At 41.1% G+C, this 18,144-nt stretch overlaps 1 pseudogene; it reads left to right on the forward strand.

Annotated features, from left to right (window-relative positions):
• The first annotated feature begins 746 nt into the window (after window positions 1–746).
• Window positions 747–5,591, forward strand: LOC119921327 (annotated as a pseudogene).
• The last annotated feature ends 12,553 nt before the right edge of the window (window positions 5,592–18,144 follow it).

Consider the following 18,144-nt stretch of genomic DNA (forward strand, 5'->3'; position numbering starts at 1 on the left):
GCCCCTAGGGGGCTGACAGAGAGACACACACATTTCTGAACACTCAAGGAATGGCTTTAAATATCCAGTGGAATACAAAGAACAGACCTTTGCTTTTAAATGTGCAGTGTGGACAACTCTGTTTGAGGAAGGTGGCAGAGGACTAGTTATTGAGAGGGCTTTTTGCCACCACCACCAGTAAGAATAACAATAATAACTGTGGTATTTGTTAAGCGCTTTCTATGTGCCAAGCACTGTATTAAGCACTAGGATAGATAGAAAATAATCAAGTCAGGCACAGTTCCAATTCCACATGAGGCTCTGATAGTCTACATAGGAGGGAGAACAGGGATTGAATCCCTGTTTTATAGATGAGCTTGTTATGGACAGGGAATGTGTCTGCTAATTATCTTGTACTCTCCCAAGTGCTTAATGCAGTGCTTGTTATATTGTACTTTATTGCTCATTTATATTTTCCAAGTGCTTAGTACGCACAGTAAGTGTTCAATAAATATGATTGAATGAATGAATGAAAGAATGCAGTTGACTAATTGAAACTGAGGTACAAGGAAGTTATGTGACTTGCCCAAAGTCACAGTACTGGTAATTGGTGGAGTCAAAATTAAAACCGAGGTCCCTTTTGGCTCTCAGGCCTGAGCTCTTTCCTTTATGCCATGCTGCTTCTCAGAGCAGAAATTTTCTTTTCTTTTATTATTTCACGCCGAGAATTGGGAAACCGTCCTGAATTTTTATTTGTCAACTGCTGGATGTTTCTTGGATCAGTTCCTAATGCAAGGATACTGGTGAGGACAGAGTCCAAGGTAAGATTTGGAACTCTTAACTATAATTGCTGATCCCATTTTGTATAATTCAGAGGTTTTAAACTGTAGAGAGCAGTGTCATTGAAACAGTGGAAGAATATTTTAGGCATGGTCAGTTGCTCTTAAAACGGAAACTGCACAGAGCAGCTGTAAGGATATGGAATTTGTTACTAAAGGAAGTTGTGAAGGCAGAAAGTACCAAAGGCAATCAGATAGTTTTGGAAAAATTATTGGTTATAGTTTACTCATTATTAGAGAAGCAGAGAAGCAGTGTGACCTAGTGGAAAGAGCACCGTCCTGGGACACAGAGGACCTGGGTTCTAATTTCAGCTCTGCCAATTACCTTGGGCAATTCACTTAACTGCTCTGTGCCTCAGTTTCCTCATCTGTAATATGGGGATTCAAACCTGTCCTCCCGCATACTTATACTATTTGCTCCATGTGGAACAGGGACTGTGTCCAATCTGATTAACGTCTATCTATTCCAGCGCTTTGAACAGTGCTTGACACATAATAAGTGCTTAACAAATGCTATCACTATTATTAGAGGGAAAGTCAGGGTATTTGAAAGTTCAAGAAGGATCAAGATTGTGCGTACTGCTGATTTCTTGCTAATGATCACCCTGTTGGCTAGAACTCACTCCCCCTTCACATATGGCAGGTCACTTCTCTTCCCATCTTCAAACATCTAAAATCTCTCCTCCAGGAGGCCTTCCCTGACAAATCTCTCACTTCCCCAACTTACATCTCTCACTTCCCCAACCTACATCTCCACCAATAGCCACTTCAACACTTTTACATTTACCCAAACACTTCGATATTCCTCCTTATGTATCTGACTAACCACATGCATGTCTTCAAGCTGTGTTGCTTCCCCCTGTTGTTGTTTTTGTCTTATGCTGTTTAGTCATGTCCAACGCCTAGCAACGCCATGGATACATCTCTCCCAAAATACCCCACGTCCACCTGCAGTCGTTCTGGTAGTGTATCCGTAGAGTTTTCTTGGTAAAAATATGGAAGCGGTTTATCATTGCCTCCTTCCATGCAGTAAATCTGGGTCTCTGCCCTCAACTCTCTCCCATGCCACTGCTGCCCAGCGCAGGTGAGTTTTGACTTGTAGCAGATTGCCTTCTACTTGCTAGCCACTGTAAAAATTAGAAATGGAACGGATATTCCTCTACTTGACTATCCCTCCAATAATCCCTCCCATAGGGGTTCCGCAAGGGTCAGGGGTTCCTCAAGGGTCAGTTCTTCGTCCGCTTCTGTTCTCAATCTACACTCACTTCCTAGGTGAACTCATTCACTCCCACGGCTTCAACTTTCAACTCTGAACTGATGACACCCAAATCTACATCTCTGCCCCTGCTCTCTCTCCCTCCCTCCAGGCTCGTGTCTCCTCCTGCCTTCAGGACATCTCCTTCTGGATGTCTGTCCACCATCTAAAACTCAGTATGTCCAAAACTGAACTCCTTATCTTCCCTCTAGAACCCTGTCCTCTCCCTGACTTTCCCATCACTGTAGATGGCACTACCATCCTTCCCAACTCACAAGCCTGCAACCTTGGTGTCATGAGCCCACTGTTGGGTAGAGACTGTCTCTATATGTTGCCAATTTGTACTTCCCAAGCGCTTAGTACAGTGCTCTGCACATAGTAAGCGCTCAATAAATACGATTGATGATGATGATGATGATCCTCGAATCTGCTATCTCATCACCTGACACATTAAATCCATCACCAAAACCTTCCGGTCTCATCTCCACAGCAACGCCGAGATCCGCCCTTTCCTCTCCATCCAAACTGCTACCTTGCTGGTTCAATCTTTCATCCTATGTTGCCGACTTGTACTTCCCAAGTGCTTATTACAGTGCCCTGCACACACTAAGCACCCAATAAATATGATTGAATGAATGAATGAATAGTCGAGACCGGTGGAGTACTGGAAACTCTCAGTGTGTGACCCTGAGAGGTTTGCTTCCCCTTACTTGTAATTTATTTTAGTGTCTGTCTCCACAAATAGATTGCAAACTCCTTGAGGGCAGAGATTGTATCTACTAACTCGATCGCACTTTCCCAAGTGCTTGGTACAGACTCTGTAAAGAGTAACTACTCAATAAATAAAGTTCTATTGATTGATTGGAGCAATAGATAATAGATCCATGATGGGTTATTATAGGGAAATGTAACCATAAGGATGGATGCCAAAGAAGACAATCTTAACACTATTTTTCTAAGCATCCGTTGGTGTTAATAATGGAAACAGACCTCTAGATTAGGCATATGGCTCATCTAATCTTACTTAAGTCAGTTTTCCAGGCTGTCTATTTTTTTTCTTTTCATTTTATCTGTAGAGCATATTTGAAACTCTTTCTGAACTCAGTTTTGATAAGCTCTCCTCCTTCGGTTATTTTTTGGGCCCTTTCAGTACAGGTACCGTAAACATTTGTTTGGATGATGAATGACAATCAGGGAAATTGAGAGAAGTTCCCAAGGAAAATGGTTGGGGAAATACCAGTTCAGATAATGATGTAATTATACAAAAGCAAGTAAATCAAAATGTGTGCAGTAGTTAATACTGAGTAACTGAAGACTAAGTTGTAGAATTATAGAATCAAAATATGAAAAATCTCTGCAGGTCATTCACTTCATCCATTCTTCTGCCTTAATAATAATGATAATAGTAATAATAACAATTGTGGTTATATCTGTGTGCTAAGCGCTATACTAAGTGCTGAGGTAGTTATAAGCTTATCAGGTCCCACATGAGGCTCAGAGTCTAAGTGAGAGAGCGAACAGGTATTAAGTCCTCACTTTACAGATCAGGGAACTGAGGCAAAGTGAAGTTAAATGACTTGCCCAAGGTCACCCAGTAGATATGTGGTGAAGCCAGGGTTAGAACCTTCCTACTGTTTCTTTAAATGATATTTAAGTGCTTACTAAATGTCAGGCACTGTACTAAGTGCTGGGGTAGATACAAGCTAATTATATTATACACAGTCCATGTCCCATATGGTGCTCACAGTTTAATCCCCAGTTTATAGGTAACTGAGGCACAGAGAAGTTAAATGACTTGACCAAGGTCTCACAGCAGACAAGTGGAAGAACTGGGATTAGACCCCAGGTCCTTCTGATACCCAGGTCCATGCTCTAACCATTAGGCAATGCTCAGTAGTCATAAATTAAAATGGGAGTGGCATGAATAAAATCTCAACAACAGTGTGAACTGAGAGAAGAACATGAACCAATTTTCCAAGGAACAGATCTACAGGTGCACAACAGATTGTCCCCTTGGCCTGAAGATCTAGTCATTTCTACAATTAGATTTCTGTCTCATGTTAATAATAATATAATAATAATGGCATTTGTTAAGCACTTACGATGTGCAAAGCACTGTTCTCAGCGCTGGGGAGGATACAAGGTGATCAGGTTGTCCCATGTAGGTTTGATAAACTTAATCCCCATTTTACAGATGAGGGGACTGAGGCACAGAGAAGTGAAGTGACTTGCCCAAAGTCACACAGCTGACCAGTGGCGGAGGTGGGATTTGAACGCATGACCTCTAACTCCCAAACCCGTGCTCTTTCCACTGAGCCACGCTGCTTCTCAGCCACTCTGCTAAATTTAGGGGATCTCCAAACACTCTTCAATGAGAACGCCAGATTGGAATGAAAATAAAAATATTCTCAAGGAGAAACTTTCACTTTACAAAGTCATGGCCGTGTTGTTCTCTTCCAAGTTCACCACCTCCCCGGGATAGTGGAGAGCCAGTCCATGTTCCCTGGAATAAGATCCTGCCTCAGCCCCAAGGTAGCACTAGTGAGAATTTGTTTCTTATTTTTGTAGGAACACCAGTTTTCACCAAGAGGTGCTCCGTGGACACTGAACTCATGTCTATCCCAAACAATGTTATGGAATTTGTTCTGCTGGGACTGATCTAGGATCCAGAGAAGCAGAACATCATCTTTGCTGTTTTCTTGATATTTTACTTGGCTACCCTGTTTGGAAACTTCCTCATTGTGTTGACTATCAAGACTAGCCCAACTCTTGAATCACCTATGTACTATTTTCTGACCTATTTGTCATTTTCAGATGCCTGTTTCTCCTCTAACACAGCCCCCAAATTGATTGTTGACTACCTCTCAGATAAGAAGACCATCACCTTTGGGGGCTGCATGACACAACTCTTTGCACTTCATTTCTTAGGTTGCATGGAAATCCTGGTCCTCATTCTGATGGCCTATGACTGCTACGTGGCCATCTGCAAGCCCCTCCTCTACACCACCATCATGAATCAGTATCTGTGTGGTTTTCTGGTAGGCGTAGCCTGGGTAGGGTCTTTCTTGCATTCTTCCACCCAGCGTTTCCTCACCCTGAGCCTACCATTCTGTGGTCCCAATGTGATCGATCGTTGTTTATGTGATGTGCAATCCTTGATGAAACTCGCCTGCTCCGACACTCACTTGGTGAACCTGCTGTTCGTTTCCAACAGTGGGGCCATCTGTACCTCGAGTTTTGTAGTACTTATGACATCCTATGTGGTCATCCTGTACTCTCTGATGTCTAAGGGGGCTGAAGGGAGACGTAAAGCCCTGTCCACCTGCAGCTCCCAGATTCTTGTGGTCACCTTATTCTTTGGTCCCTGTATATTCATATATACCCATGCCCCAGACCACCTTCTCTGTGGATAAATTGGTGTCAGCCTTTTATATGATCGTTACTCCCTTGTGAAAAATGCCATGGGAAAGTTATGGAGCCGAGAGGTGCTTCCTGGAGAGTTATTAGGAAGATTTTGAAGATGGGAAGAGGTGTACCGTGGAGCATTTTAAAGGGGAGGGAGTTTCAGGTAGGGAACAGAGTGAGGAAGGGGTCGTCTTTTTGGTGCTCTGTGTGTTTGTTTCCACTAGTAACTTTACCGTTAAAAAGAAATTGTCAGTTAATGGATTCAAAATTAAATATAAATAATGGTTTCCTGAACTGGTAAAAAGACCGTGGCTTTGAAACTTTTCCATGGAATGGTGAATCCAAATGAAACTCATGGTTCCAAGTGAAACTGGTTTGGCTTAACTTTTGCCAATGTTTGAATGGATTTGGAACAGATATGCCAGGGCAATATGTGTTACTTGTCATGCAGGTTCTATGCTCTTTTTTCCTCTCCTCCTCCTCCTCCCCTCCCCAACGCCCCCCCTTCCCTACTCCTTTCCCCTCCCCACAGCACTTGTATATGTTTGTGCATATTTATTACTCTATTTATTTTATTTGTACATATTTATTACTCCATTTTATTAATGATGTGTATATAGATATAATTTTGTTTATTCTGATGGTATTGACACCTGTCTACTTGTTTTGTTTTGTTGTCTGTCTCCCCCTTCTAGACTGTGAGCCCGTTGTTGGGTAGGGACTGCCTCCGTTGCCAGTTTTTACTTCCCAGGCTCTTAGTACAGTGCTGTGCACACAGTAAGTGCTCAATAAATGCGATTGAATGAATGAATGCTCCAATCCTTTATCCAACGTTTTTGACCCGGGAATGACTTCCTGGGACATCTTCAAAGGGACAGTTTCCGTGAGCTTTAGGCTTATCAGGTCCCACCTGTGTAGGTGGGAAATGGGACTGATGTTTTCCAGGTAAAACTACTTTTCACTTAGTGCATCTGTAAGGTTGGATGTGGGTTGAGATGGATGAGAAATCATTTTCAATAGCTCTTCTGCCTGTAGACTAATGTGATTTTGCGATTGAAGGGTTGATTCCTGCTGGAAGTCTGAATTAGGAAGTTACAATCAGATAGGATGGGGTCATTATTCTAGAATGCGACAAATGACACTTTTCTGGTTTGCTCATGAAATTTTGTTAATTAGTTTTAAAATAAAAATTTGTATTTCCGTTCATGACTTTGAACATAGATACTGTGGGAAGGGAAATGGTCCAGTGGATTTTCAGCTGTGGGGGTATCCAGCTGTTGTTTACAATTGCACAACTTTTTGGGCTGGACATTTAGGTTTAGCCCTGAACCCAGGGCTCCTACAAGTCCCAACTCCTCTTAAGCAGTATTGAAAAGAACTCAGAAGTTTTACGTAGGGCTTAAAATGTGCATCATCTCTTTGACATGTTAGTTCTTCTAAACGTGCTTGCTATCCTCAAACACAATATGCTTGCTTATCTGCTAAAATCCTCCTCCTCTTTCCACTCTTGCTCTCCTGAAGAAGTTGTCAGTCATGGAACTGAGTCTAAACTTCAGGGATTTTCCTGATTTCTGAAGAGATAAAAGTCACCTTTCTGGTTCAAAGTCAATATTTGTCACAACTAAGCCTGGATTTGTCAGGCAAAACTAATCATTTGTATCACCATCAATGCTGTAATCTTGTCTTTCCACGTACTTCTTTCTTGTCTGTTTCTCCTTCATAAACTTCTGTTTCTCCTTAGTTAAGACAGATTATTTTTTTTTAAATCGTATTTGTTATGCGGTTACTACCTGAAAGACCCTGTACTAAGTGCTGAGGTAGATACAAGATAGTTGGGTTGGACATAGTCCCTGCTCCACATTGGGCTAACAGTCTTAATCCCCATTTTATGAATGAGACAACAGAGGCCCAGAAAAGTTGTGACTTGCTCAAGTTCACATAGCAGGGATTGATGGAGGATTGGAACCCAGGTCCTCTGACTCCCAGGCACGGGCTTTTTCCACTAGGCCACACTGTTTCTTTTGCTGAATTGTTCCATGAGAAGAGAATCATGTCATTCAATGGATGACTGCTTCTTTGCAGTTCATTCTTTGCTGGGACTGAGATGTTAATAGGTGGGTTCCTTGATGCTCTGGCACTATGTGATCATTATAATTGGAATCTATGAGCACTAGTATATTTACATTGGGCAATAGGGCAACATAAGCCAGGTTCAGATTTATTTGATAAATCGAGTTGCATCACAGTGACCTTTTGCCTTTCAAATTGCTTTTCCACAGGGGGCGTGGCACTCTCCCACTACCAAAATTCCTGGGGTCATGGGGGCAGTCCAGGGCCCTGCCACTCTTCAGCGAGACACCAAGTTTCTTTTCTTAAAAAAAATGGCATTTGTTAAGTGCTTGCTATGTGCCAGGAACTGTACAATGAGTTGGGTTAGATAACAGCTAATCAGGTTGGACACAGTCCATGTTCCACATGGGGCTCACAGTCTTAATCCCCAATTTACAGCTGAGATACCTAAAACACAGAGAAGTGTATCAACTTTCCCAAAGTCACACAGCAGACAACTGGTGGAACAAGATTAGAACCCAGGTCCATCCAGATTAGAACCCAGGTCCTTCAGATTCCCAGGTCCATGCTCTTTCCACTAGACCATGCTGGCTGCTCTCCTCTCATTTCCCTCCCCTAGGAACAAATTCTGTCTTTTCAACATAGAGAATATTGGAAAGACTGTTGCATTTAGACGGGTGGCTCAGAGAGGAGTGGTGAGATGATGAGGCATGAAAATTAATCTTTTACTGTTGGTCCTTGTTTTACCTTTTTTCCATCTGTGTCTTTCAATCAATCAATCAATTATATTTATTGAATGCTTCCTGTATGCAGAGCATTGTTCTAAGCACTTGGGAAAGTACAATGTAACAGCTTTGGTAGACACAATATTTGCCCACAAGGAGTTCAATGTCTACAGGGGAGACAGACACTGAAATACATTTCCTCCCTTGTTTAGATTCTGAGTCTTTTGAGGGGCAAGGGCAGAGTCTGAAATTATCTAAGTCTTCTTCCTCGAGCTTAATATTATAATTCATGCATTTCTAGATGTTTAATTAATATTGTTATTGATTATTGAATGGTTTGTGAAAAAACACAAACTCTTTTGAGAAGTGTGGGGAGTTTAGTAAATTTGATTTTGAATTTTCCAGGTAGCACCATACCAAAAGAAATTGGCATTTTCAGGTCAGAGATAAATCCTATTGAAATATACAGAGAGGTCTACACAGTTTACCAGATAATTCATATGGAAAACCTCCAAACCTAACTTTTGTCTGAATTGCTCAGGTATATTGATAGAGAAATGGATTGCTTTGTTTTGAACTGTCTGAATTCACCAAATGACTGTTCTCTACTTCACCATGGGTTTTGCAAAGCAATTAAATCAGTAACCCAAACTTCATTTTAGAGGAAAAGTAGGACATTTAGGCCTGGATTTTCATGGCCAATTATCTGAATAATTACTTTATTCTTTGTAGAATGATACATTGTTGATGAGAATTAACTAATGGTCTATTGTAAAACTCATTAGCAATGTCAAAAATTGAAATTCAGATTCTGGTAAACCCAATCAATGCAAATTCCTACAAAAATATTTTCTTGAGAGATCACTAGCTCATCCTGAACTTCAATCCTTTTTCTGAACCAGACTCAAGCTCTGTCCACCTATGCTGATAGAAGTTCTGATTGTATTGGGTTCAGAGGTCTGGGGCTCTGTCTGGATCAGTACTCTCTAATTAGAACAACAACCTGGAAAGAGCATGAGCCTATGAATCAGAAGACTTGGGTTCTATTCCCAGGTGACTTTGGACAAGTCACTTCACTTCTCTGTGCCTCAGTTTCCTCATCTGTCAAATGGGGATTAAGTCTATGAGCCCTATATGGGACAGGGACTGTGTCCACCTGATTATCATGTATCTACTCCAGCGCTTAGAACAGTGCCTGAAATACAATGCAAGGTTAACAAACACCATAAAATGAACAAAACCAGAACAAAAAGTACCTCGATCTGAAGTGACAGAACTCTCCTTTAATCAGCTTCCACCTCTAAACTTGGGATTTTGCAAGACTAATTCCCGCTTGATGGAGACAGATGTAGCCAACATTAAAGTGAGATGTAGTCTAGACTCCCTCAGTATCATAAATTTGGTCTTTAAAAGGGCTTCAATTTACTATTATTTTTATGGTATTTATTAAGCTCTTTCTCTGGGCTAAGTACTGAGCTAAACACAGGCATAGATGCAAGCTCAGATTTAGTTCCTGCCTCAGGAGCCACATCCAGGAGTCCAGGGAACATTAAACCGTAGCCTGATTTTGGTAAAGGAACAAGTTCATCTCTTGAGGAAAAATTTAATCAGATGGAATCTATGTGAATAGAGGTTATCCCTCCCTCCCTCCCTCCCTTCCTCCCTTCCTCCCTTCCTCCCTCCCTCCCACCCTTCCTTCCTTTCTTCCTTCCTTCCTTCCTTCCTTCCTTCCTTCCTTCCTTCCTTCCTTCCTTCCTTCCTTCCTTCCTTCCTTCCTTCCTTCCTTCCTTCCTTCCCTCCTTCTTTCCTCCCTCCCTCCCTCCTTCCTTCCTCCCTCCCTCCCTCCCTCCTTCTTTCTCTCCATCCTCCCTCCTTCCTTCTTTCCCTCCATCTGTCCTTCCTTGCCTTCCTCCATCCCTCCATATCTCCCTCACTTCTTCCCTCTTTCTCTCCTTCCCTTCCTTCCCTCCCTCCTTCCTTCAGTCATATTTATTGAGAGCTTAATATATACACAGCGCTGTATTAAATGCTTGGGAGAAAACCATATAACAATAAACAGTCATATCCACTGCTCAAAATGAGTTTATTGCTCTTGAATTGACTTTTTCAATTTGGCTTTCTTGTCCCACAAGTCCTAAGTATGTGAAATGGGGCATTGTACTGTACTGTACTTAGCACTGTACTAAGCTCTTGGGAAGTACAAGTCGGCAACATATAAAGGTAGTCCCTACCCAACAATGGGCTTACAGTCTAGAAAGGCTTAGAACAGTGCCCAGCGCATAGAACAGTGCTTTGCACATAGTAGGTGCTTAACAAATGCCATCACTATTAAGGGGGAGACAGACAACAAAACAAAACATGTAGACAGGTGTCAAAATCGTCAGAACAAATAGAATTAAAGTTATATGCACATCACCAACAAAATAAATACAATAGTAAATATGTACAAGTAAAATAGAGTAATAAATCTGTACAAATATATGCACAAGTGCTGTGGGGAGGGGAAGGAGGTTGGGCGGGGGGGATGGGGAGGAGGAGCGGAAAAGGGGGGCTCAGTTAAAATGGGGACTTTAAAAAATGTATTTATAGGTTTTGAAAATGGTCTCTTTGTAGTTTCATATGAGGCAGTAGAGGGAGGCATAGAATCCCAGAACCAAATACAGAATCAATCCATCGATCATTTTTACTGAGCACTTACTATGTGCAGAGCACTGTAGTAAATGCTTGGGAGAGTATAGTACAACATAATAGAGGATACGCTCCCTGCTAATTTCTTTGCAGTTGAATACAGTTCAGCACAAGGTCTGTTGATGTATGTTTGAAATAAAGAAAACGGCTGTTCAGGTCCTAGAAATACATTCTCCACTTACAACTGAAAGGTCATATCGAGGGAAAAAATTGGAGCGATCAAAACCAGGCTTGATTTTCTGTTGGGTTACCTGGGGTCACCGACTGGTAGCCTTTTGAACCTGGAATCACAAGTCATGGAGAAGCTGATGGTTGCCTCTGATACTGTTTCCAGTAACTATTCCCACCTCCATCCCTTCCACCACACCTGGAAAGTCATTAGGACATTTTAGGTACAGTGGAATATGTTTTAACTGTACTATTCATTTTTACACGATTTTTGTAAAACAGAGATACTTTTATGGTAGATACACCAAACGCTGAAATAAGGCCTGCTTTGCTGTAATGTGTAGTGAACTGAATTACACTCTTACCAAGCAACGGTCTTACATCTGAGAATATACGATGTATTATTTGGGCTTAGCTGATGGAATATGTTGTATTACTTCACAAAGCCACTTTGCTTCTTCTAACTCTCAGTGCATTGATTTACTTTAATCACTTTTTAACTGGAATCAACACTGTCCTAGATTGTTTAGGAGACTGCAAACTGAGCAGAAAGTAATATGAGTCTAAGTCACAGTAGCATGGACTAGGGGAAAGAGCTTGGGCCTGGGAGTCAGAGGTCCCGGGTTCTAGTTCCGGTTGGGCTGCTTGCTTCTGTGTGACTTTAGGTAAGTCACTTAATTTGTCTGTGCCTCAGGTTCTTCAACTGTGAAATGGGAATGAAATGGGAATGAAATACTTGTTCTCCCTCCTACTTAGACTGGAAGCCCCATGTAGGACAGGGACCATGTCCAACCTGATTAACTAATGTCTACTCCAGTGTTTAGAACAGTGCTTGACACATACTAAGTGCTTAACAAATACCATTGTTGTTATTATTATTATTATTATTGCTATTTTAATGAGGCATGATTTGCACCAGCCACAAGTAGCAATACAAAAAGGGAGATCTGTTTGAATCGAAATAGATGTCTTAGATGTGCTTCAAGTTGCTTTACCAGAGAATCATGGGATGATAATGAACAGTGGAGCTGTGGGAAAATTGCTATAATTTAGGATTCATTTTAGGAATTTAAATGACTCAAATGGATGGCATAATCCATATCACGAAGATGAAAAGGAGGCAGACAGAAGGGCTGGAAATCTGGGGGAAGCATTTGAAATAAACAACTGATGTGCTGAATGAGAAGGTGGTGAAGGACATGGGGTAACCAGAGCAACAGTTAACCAAGACCATTATTTAGTTTATCTCCAGAGCATACACATTGCCTGTATTAATCCATACATGGCATCAAAATACTACATCTGAAAATATCCTGTGGGGCAGGATCTTTGACCATAATTTCTGGCCCGAAAACCAGACAATGCAAGTCTGAAATAGTGCTAATGGGTTGGTTATGAGGCAGAATCCAAGGCTACATTTGGGAGTGGGTTCATATTCAATGCATTCATTGTCATTAGGTTGAGCAGCGGGTTTCTGTACTAGAACAACAGTGCTGGTATAGGCATTCCCTGCCTTTAAGGAGTTTACAGGCTAGTAAGAGCTCCCAGGGTCTTACCTCTTGCATTTCACGACCATTGTTTGAGTCTCACAGGGGAAAGACAACACTGAAGAATCAATAGACCGAGCAGTTTCTATTCACCAGCCTTGAAATCATCAGGGGAGACACCGAATAACAACAGAAACAGGAATCTAATTCAGTCAGAAGTCTAGATTGATGAGATCAAAGTTGATTTAAGAGAGGTTAAATTCCATTATCTTTCCTGGGTATTTTCAGAGACATCTACTCTCACTACCAAATGAGAGAGAGAAAGGGTTAAAGTAGCCCCTGCAGGCTTTAAATGAGAGGAAAAGAAGTTACCTTCACTTGGAAAATTAATAGTGATGACAACCCTGCAGCTAATTTATCAAAAGGGTTTGGCTTTGATGATAATTTGTTTAGCGGTTTACAATCTGAACCATGATTTTAACCTTTCTAAACTATGATACTTTTGTTAACATTCTATATATGAAACAAACATTTTGTGCTAATATCTTCAAGCCATGAGTACCTGACTTACTAGAGAAATCATTTATATTCCTTTACCTTAGAATTATCTTGAGACAGTGTAGCAGTAGTGATTTTCTCCAGGTTTTCTGATTATGAGACTGTGGAATTAATTTTTTTCCCATTTTAAATGGCATCAGCATTGAATGGGAAGCAGCATGGCTTAATGGAAAGGGCATGTTCCTGGGAGCCAGAGGACCTGTATTCTAATTCTGGCTCTATCAATAGCCTGTTGTGTGACCATGGGCAAGTCACTTAAATTCTCTGTGTCTCAGTATCCTCATCTGTAAAATGGGGATTCAATAACTGTTCTCCCTCCTACTTAGACTGTGAGCCCCACATGGGGCAGGTACTGAATCTAATCTGATTAACTCATATCTATCCAAGTGCTTAGAACGGTCCTTGACTGATACTTAACAACATAATAACAATGATAATGATATCCTGTTGTATTCACTCATTTAAGCAAATTTATTTAGTTCTTACTGTGTGCAATATAATAAGAGTACAATTGTACAATAGAAAGATAAATTTGTCTTGGTATCTAAATTCAAGCATCTTCATTTTCTTGATCAACATGACTGTTAGCTTTTTTTCTATCAAAACAACAATTCTAATAAATGATGCAGAAGGGCTATTCTTCCCTGTGTGTCTAAAATAGCTAATTCTCTCTTGTATGCACTAAGAAGAAAACCTTCCATTTTTTCTCTGAATCCTGCCAGAGAACCAGGCTGCAGTCCTGAACTTGCCCTGCTTACTGTTCAATGACCATTAGCTGCAGCTTTGCTTCCTTCGTGTTTGTGAGGCAGAAGGCTGTGGGTTGGGTTGAGGGGGCATTCCCAGTCTCTCTTCACAAAGGAGTGCTCTATCGATGGAGCGTCCTGATCTGTTCTCTGAACAACTGTTGGCCCCATTGATCCAGGAGTGCAGCAGGTACATACAAAGCTATTATTGCACAGAGAAATTAAGTTCATCCCTCTAATAATAATATCAATAATAATAATTGTGGGATTTGTTAAGAGCTTACTATGTGCCAAAGACTATTCTAACCTCTGAGGTAGATATATTATGATCAGGTCAGACACAGTTCCATGGGGATTTCAGGCTTAGAGGGAGAACAGGAATCCCTAATTTACAGATGAAGAAGCAGAGTCACAAAAAAGTTAAGTTGAGTAGATTGGTCTACTAGAAGTGGCCTGGGGTTTAATCCAGGTTCTGCCCCTTGCAAACTATGTGATGTGGTGCAAGGAATAATAACAGTAATAATAAGTATTAATATTAATTTACTAATTATTTTTTAATTAATTAACATCGTAACATATACTCTGCTACTAATAGATTGATGCATTTTTGTACTACTAATATTTGTATTATAAAAAAAGATAAGCTGTTATAATATTGACTATTTTAATATATAATCAATTATGATTATTAATAATAATTTGGTATTTGTTAAGCACTTTCGATTTATCAAACATTGTACTAAATGATGGGAAAGATCAGATTAGACACAATCCCTGTCCCATATGGGGTACACAGTCTAAATAGGGGAACAACTGGTGCTTAATCCCCATTTTACAGATGCAGTAATTGAGGCCCAGAGAAGTAAAGTGATTTGCCTAAGGTCACACAAAAGAATAGTGGAAGAGCCAGGATTAGAAGCTAGGTCCTTCTGATTACCTTTCCTACTTTTCCTGCCTGAAGCTTTGGCTCAGATGCCCTGTCAGAATGGAAGAGGTGCAGAGATAACCTTTCTAAACAGGAGGAGACCATTAATTATGTTAACCCTTTAGTAAATGAAACTGAAAAATGCATACTAAAAAAATTTAGGATTCTGTCACCTAGACAACTGTTGTTTTCTTCCCTCAGGAACTGTGAGTCTGTCTACATTACAATCCATGGTGTCATTTCTTTTGTACCATTCTAGGGAAATTAATCAACTCCTATGCACTTTGCCATTTAATAAATCCATGGAAAAAATAAACAATGTCACCGAATTTGAGCTCTTGGGACTTTCTCAGAACGTGAAGGCCCGAAGGCATGTTTTGTGATATTTTTCTTCTTCTATAATAATAATGATGGTATTTGTTAAGCACTTACTATGTGCAAAGCACTGTTCTAAGCACTGGGGGACACAAGGTGATCAGGTTGTCCCACGTGGGGCTCACAATCTTAATCCCCATTTTGCAAATGAGTGAACTGAGGCCCAGAGAAGTTAAGTGACTTGCCCAAAGTCACACAGCTGACAATTGGCAGATCCGGGATTTAAAACCATGACCTCTGACTCCAAAGCCCATGCTCTTTCCACTGAGCCAAGCATCGTTCTGGGAAACACCCTCAGTATTCTGACCTTCTGTTTCGTTACCTCTACAGGTCATCCACGTACTTCTTCCTCAATTATATGTCTCTGGTAGATCTTTGCTACTCCTCCTTCACAGCTCCCAAGATAATTAGAGACCTGATCTCCGGGAGGAAAACCATTTCCTTTGAGGGATGCATGATGGAACATTTTGGTGTCCATTTCTTTTGTTGCACCAAGATCTTCTTCCTTACAGTGTTGGCCTACGACCATTACATGACCATCTGCAAACCCCTCCATTACATGAACATCATGAACTGGTCTGTGTGCAATAAAATTCTCGTGGGCACATAAGTTGGGGGCTTCATCCACTCCATCATTCAGGTGGCCCTGGTTGTCCAGCTGCCCCTCTGGAGCCCCAGTGTGATCGATCACTATTTTTGCTACGTCCATCCTATGCTGAAACTCGCTATGTCAACACCCATGTCGCTGGCGTTGTAATCACAGCCAATAGTGGGATGATCACTCTAGGAAGTTTTCTAATCTTGCTCTTCTCTTATGCCATCATGAGATATGTCCCTGAGACAGCAGAGCAAGGAAGGACAGCGAAATGCTCTCTCTAGCTGTGGTTCTCACATTGCTGCGGTCATCATCTTCTTTGATCCCTGTACTTTTACGTACTTGAGACTGGACACTTCATTTGCAGAAGATAAAATGGTTGCCACATTTTATACCATCATCACCCCCATGCTGAACCCTCTGATCTACACCCTGAGGAATCAAGTGTGGTGAAGAATGCCATGAAGACGTTATGGAGTAGGAAAGTGACTTTGCAGGAATGAAGTAATAAGCCACATGTTTGCATTTTGAAGGTCTAACTGGGCTTCAAACATCTGTTAGGAGCCTAAACTTCTATTCACCTTACAAGGTCCTGCCCATACTTAGCAATAGTAATAACTGTGGTATTTGTTACGTGCTTACTACGTGCCAAGTACTGTACTAACTGCTGAGGTGGATACAAAGAGATTGGGTTGGTCACAGTCCCGGTTCCAAATGGTGCTCACGGTTTTAATTCCCATTTTACCGATGAGGTAACTTAGGCACAAAGAAGTGAGGTGAGTTACATATAGTCACACATGTTGGGGGGATTGGGGTGAGAACCAAGTTCTTCTGACTCCAAGGTCTGTGCTCTCTCCACTGCTGTTTCTCTACCAATGCCCCCTCTTCTTCCTTCTTTCTATCCTCACCATCATCTAGCACTCCCCATACCCCTAAGGTAAAAGAATAAAGAGAATAAATGCAGCAAACATCCCCAGAACTGCCCCACTATCACAACTTCATGTAAAACGAAATTCAAAGGGAACACAAATAGACCATAATACGTATTCATTTTTTTTTTAGTTTCTCCATTTGGTTGTCATTATTTGGCCTTAAAATCATTTTAGGCCATGGGACCTCAAGTGTTCTATCCAGCCAAGAGCACACAGTGCTGTGCAAGGTAACAGTGATATGGGGAGAATGACAAGTGGAAGGAAAAATGGAAAATAAAGAAAGTGATGTGACCCACTCTATGGCATTGATTAAATAAGGTATTAATCACATTCTATGTGTTGAGCACCTAATTCATTACAAAGTGAAAAGACTATCCCTGATAGGGCTCAGAGTCCGAAAGGAAGTTAATTTATATATGTGGAAACTGAGACCCAGAGCGAATAGTGGTTTACCCAAGGACACACAGCAGGACAATAATAGAACTAGAATTCAGAACTTCTGATTCTCCGCCCATGCCCTTTTTACTAGGTCTTGGTGCTTCCATGCTGTCTTCCCTCAAGTACAAGTGAACACGTTTCAGTCGTGACTCAATCAGCTGCAAAAATTTAAAAAGCAAATATATGCATTCTGGGTAGCCCACCCCCCAGTAGTGTGTGACTCTGCTGAGTGACCTTGCAGTGTCCCCATTTTGCAAATAAGAGAACTAAGGCACAGAAAAGTAAGTGATGTGCCCAAAATCATACAGCAGACAAGTGGTGGAGCTGGGATAAGTATCCAGGCTCTGTGACTCCTAAACCCACGCTCTTTCCACTAGGCCACATTCTTCCAACAAAGACAAACACTATCAGTTCTATATAGAGTTAAATTGGTATAAAGTAATTTGGTTATGTATATAATCGCTCCAACTGGCTATTATAAACAGCTAATACTATGGATGCAGAATAATACTGTTTATAAATACCAATGTTAGTTACATGCATGACTGTGTAAGCATCCATAGAGTTGTGAGATTCCCAAGGAGAATATAAAAATGACAAACTAACCCAATGCTAGAATTTCACTTCCACTTTTACAAGCATTCAGATAGAGCACCCTGCCATTGTTCAGTGCAGAAAAACATCTAGAGAGAGTTTGGATGCCTTCACATGAACTTTTGATGATGAGATTAGAATATGAAGGAGAACTTTGGAAGAGAGCATCTTTCAAATATTCACAACATAGAAAAGGGGTGATAATCTCACGTCTGCTCCATGTAAGAAGCAGCTTGGCCAGGTGGATAGAGCATGGGCCTGGTAGTCACAGAACCTGGATACTAATCCCAGCTCCATCACTTGTCAGCTGTGCGACAAGTCACTCATCTTCTCTGTGCCTCAGTTCCCTTACCTACAAAATGGGGATT

This window comes from Tachyglossus aculeatus (assembly GCF_015852505.1).
Source record: "Tachyglossus aculeatus isolate mTacAcu1 chromosome 12 unlocalized genomic scaffold, mTacAcu1.pri SUPER_6_unloc_2, whole genome shotgun sequence".
In the NCBI taxonomy this organism is placed as follows: domain Eukaryota; kingdom Metazoa; phylum Chordata; class Mammalia; order Monotremata; family Tachyglossidae; genus Tachyglossus; species Tachyglossus aculeatus.